This window comes from Triticum dicoccoides, chromosome 2B, assembly GCF_002162155.2.
Source record: "Triticum dicoccoides isolate Atlit2015 ecotype Zavitan chromosome 2B, WEW_v2.0, whole genome shotgun sequence".
In the NCBI taxonomy this organism is placed as follows: Eukaryota; Viridiplantae; Streptophyta; class Magnoliopsida; order Poales; family Poaceae; genus Triticum; species Triticum dicoccoides.
The window spans coordinates 410,198,990-410,203,409 of NC_041383.1; the positions used below are offsets into that span (position 1 = coordinate 410,198,990).

The 4,420-nt window shown below is 48.4% G+C and overlaps 1 long non-coding RNA gene across 1 annotated transcript; it reads right to left on the reverse strand.

Moving 5' to 3' along the window:
• Window positions 1-1,324: 1,324 nt before the first annotated feature.
• Window positions 1,325-2,926, reverse strand: LOC119367776. The gene is made up of 3 exons (XR_005176432.1): window positions 1,944-2,926; window positions 1,733-1,863; window positions 1,325-1,653 (listed from the first exon to the last, which is right to left on the reverse strand). It is a non-coding gene; the product is annotated as an uncharacterized LOC119367776 (long non-coding RNA).
• Window positions 2,927-4,420: the final 1,494 nt, after the last annotated feature.

Here is a 4,420-nt window from a genome sequence, read left to right on the forward strand (position 1 = left end):
TTTGAACTGTTTGTCAAAACGAGGAATGTAATACGTCGTTGGAAATCTATGGACAAGGCGCAACTTTCGTATGTAGAAATGGTTTTGAGATTCCTTACGGGTTTAAGTTAATTTTGAAAATGGTGCGGCGGACGACGAGTGGCAGCGGTCGTTTTTCATGAAATTTTTACAAACTATTTGTCGAAATGATTTAAATGATATGCCGTTGGAAAGATATCGACGAGACAGAACTTTTTCATGTAGAACACACTCTCTAATTCCTTACGGTTTAAGAGCAGTTTTAAAATTAGCGAAAAGCGGACACTGTTTTTTCGCGCTACCAAAATCATCGTCGAACAGAAGAACGCACTGCTTCAAACTGAAAACCGCACTGCATCATTTTTTTGTCGGACGTAAACTTTCTCGCACAAGTTTTTGTTGTCTTTTTTCAACTTTATGTTATGAACGAGAGTGGACCACAAAGACAAGGGCAAGTGAACCGCGACATATACCGAAGTGAGCCGCATTACGATCTTGTTGTTTCACTTTTTTTTGCATTTTTCATGTTGGGGGCAAATGAACAGCATCACTCTCAAAAGTGAACCACATCCAAGGACCAAACGCACTGCAAAATGAACCACACAGATTTTTTGTTTTCTTTTTAATTGTAGAAATTCTACCACACTGCAAGGACGAGGCGAGTGAACGACAAGGACAAGGCGAGTGAACCACACTGTTCTTTTGCTTGGTTTCTTTTTTTGTTTTTTATCCACCACCGTGTGTACCCTGAAATTTAACCTTGTGTTTTGGTTTCACATGGGCACCCCTCAATTTGTTTAGGCGCATGCAGACTACATGATCAAGGTTAGTGTACTACATGATCAAGGTTAGTGTACTACGTCATGTGTTTCCTCGTTTTCCAAAAAAGAAGAAGTGAATTTGCATCCAAGTCAACCGTAATATTTTTAAAAAAATTAACTAAGGGAAACAGAGGAAAAATGAACAGTAGCACATGGCAAAATGAACAGCCAGGGTGTTCCAAGTGAACGGCATGCCCACACCCTCGGGACTGTACGCACAGCATGCCCAAAACCTTGCATTAGTAATTACCAGACTGCACTAGGAAATCTTCTGGCCTGAATACACCAAAACTGACAGCAAAAATCCAAAAGCATTTTTTTCTGAACGCCAAAGCGCCACCTACTGCTCTTCCATGGGGCGTTGGTGCTGCTGTCGACTCCCCTCGCACGCATCCAGGGAATACACTTTTTATATAAAATGATGTACATGTGCCTGAAAAACAACACAATTCATACCTGAAAAACAAATACACTTTTTAAATACATTTTTTAAAAATGGTGCACTGTAGACCAGAGTGCACTGCATTTTCTTTTGTAGTCTCTTACTGCACATGGCAAGGGAGTGAAATGTGTCAAAAAATAGTGCATCCAGACACAAAAAAAACTACACACCCAAACTGCTTGGACATCTGTGCCCGAGTTAACTTTTGTTCACAAGTACTAGTTTCCCTCTAGGACACAAATCTGTACAACTCTCCCTTGAACACATCAAATTCACAAGTGGTCTTCTAAACAAGAATGTTTCCTTTCTTGTTTTTTGCCTCCACAGTGGATCAAAGACGCAGTGCAGAAGGTAGTAGCACCCATCTGAAAACTGCACTAGAGATACATTAGCAATGAACTTCACCAGAGAACATCTTTTGTAGGAAAAAATCAAACCGCACACTCAGCACCTGGGAACTGCACACAACTTAGTTGATTTTGGGGGCGTTTTGCAAGCTGCACTCGCGCACACACACGTCGGCGTGGTCGTCAGAATGCAAGGAAACAGAACCTCATCTTTTTGGAGTAACACTGATGTGAGCTGCAAGAAAACTGGATTAAGTACTCCAATGTGCAACACAAAAAAGAACTAATACAGATCTGCACTCCAATGTTTCTCACCCGGGGAGGTTTAGCAGCAACAACACAAGCGAACTGCTCACCAGCGACACCGGTGGGGATGCAGTTCATCGAGGGGAGGTAGATGGTCATAGCTGAAGCCGCAGGACTGACACATGGCGGCGAGGCAAGGAAGGGCCGCAACAGATCCGGCCGTGGCGACCAGCAGGAGGCCGAGGGCCGAGCCAGAGAGGAGGGAGGAGGGCTCTGCATGCCAAGCGCACTGCACTACCTTAACATAGTGGACCGCATCCCTTGTGAGCAACGAGCGACTAGGACCTCGTGGGAGATGGGAAGAGAGTAGGCGCTGGCGAGCTTCCTGGCCAATCTTGATGCGGCGGCGAAGTAAAGGGAGAGCACCTTAGCCTTGCTGGGATCAAGGGGAGGCGACCTGATAGGAAGAGGATGGCCACCAGCGAGGCACGGAGAGCTCGGGCGGATGCATTGTCATCGGTATAGCTACCGAGGGGCCAGGGGCGGACGAGGGAGGTCGAACCAGACCCCCTGGATCTGGTAGTTGCTTTGCAGGGGCGTGGCTGGAGTTGATGGCTGGCTCTGGGGGTGACAGCGGCGAGGCGATGGGGGTGACGGCGGTAGGGCGCAGGCCGTCGGTGGCGGTGGCTTGCATCCAGAGGCGGCGTGAGAGGAGGGGTTCGGGATGGGGACGGGGGAGGGAGGCGAAGGTGTGCTCCTTGATCTTGTCGCCTGGCGGCGTGGCGGACCGGAACCGCCTCGGATCCGTCCCTAGGGAGGTGCAGGGGGACGGCTAGATCCCGCCATGACTACTAGGTGGCGCGAGAGAGAGGAGGGTGGCGGCCGGCGTAGAAGGCTGTGTCATGGGACGCGGTCGGAGGTGGTGGTGGGCAGCGCCGCCTGAGAAGGTGGGCAGGGTAGGGGCGCGGCGCAGGGAGGGAGGTGGTGGTGGGAGGTGTCGCCGGAGAAGGTGGGGAGGGTAGGGGTGCGCCGCATCAGAGAAGGTGGGGAGGGAGGTGGGCTGGCGCGGGGAGGGAGGTGGCTGGCTGGGGTCGTGGGGAAAGTGGGAGGATAAGGTGGGGTGTGGTTTTTTTTGTCCGGTGCAGTTCGGTTGGTTTGTTTTGCGGGGTGTTATCAGAATAAGAGGGTGTTAGCAGAATAAGGTCTTAAGGGGTCACTACTAGGGAAAAGCCTATACACAGAATCTTACCAGCAGCGCTCCTCAAAATACCACACTACTGCAATTTAGCAGCAGGGCGTGATATCAAATTGCGCTGCTGAAAGGAAAATAGCAGTAGCGCGTCCACCACAAACCGCGCTACTGCTATAATTGCAATGACCTCCCCCCCCCCCGCTAGTTATAGCAGCAGCGCCCTATACCGAACCGCGCTACTGCTATAGAAGTTAGCAGCAGCGCGCTTCAAGGAAAACCGCTACTGCTAAGATCAGCCCACAAGTTTAGTCCCACCTCGCTCCGTGAACAGGGTGTTTACCACCTTAAATATGTTATTTCTGAAACTACCACAACCAGTTGGTCTTCACTGAACTCTATGTGTAAAATTTGTGGCTGCAATATGAGTCCTCTCCGGTTCCTACCGGAGAAGACTCATATTGACAATTCAGATCTTACACAAAAAGATCATTGATGGCCAATGTATTCATATTGATGTCCTTTTTTTTGTATAGTTACACTTAGCAGTAGCGGTTTATATGCAAAGCGCTACTGCTATTCAGATTAGCTGTAGCGCATTTTGGCAAACGCGCTACAACTATCCCTACCTTATCCCCACGCGCACGACCGGCCCTCACTCACACTCTCAGTCTCGCTCGCGTGCCGATAACCGTCGTCGTGCGTCGCCGCCGCCGCCGCCTTCGTCCGTCCGCCGCCGAGGTACTCCCCTCCTTCCGTCCCTCCTCCCTCCTCCTCGCACATCCTCCCTCCGCCTACGGCCGCCCCTCCCTCCTCCGTTGCCACCCTCCTCCCTCCGCCTGCGGCCGCCCCTCCTTCCTCCTCCGTCGGTAGCCCTCCTCCCACCGCCCTCGACCTCGCTGCCCCTGGCTACCTCTCCGTCGCCCTCCAACCCCTGCCACTAATTAGTACTAGATTTAGTAGTAGTAGATGTTAATTTAGGGTTCATAGCTAGTACTAGATGTTGCTTAGTTAGTACTAGATTTTTAGTAGTAGTAGATGTTAATTACTAGTAGTGATGGCACTAGTTAACTAGGGCAGTATGATTAATAGTAGTTGTAGTTGAACTACTTTAGTTGTAGTTGAACTAGTTTAGTAAGTAAATTAATAAACTAGTTGAACTAGTTGAATCAATAGAACTAATGTATTTTTAGTAAGATAATTAATATAACTAGTTGAACTACTTTATTTTTAGAAAGAACTAGTTTTTTTCTATTTATAGTAAGTTTATATTTAGTAAGAACTAGTTGAATTAATAAAACTAGTTGAACATGTCATATTTGTTGTTATTTTTTAGTTTAAGCAATTATTGGGGATG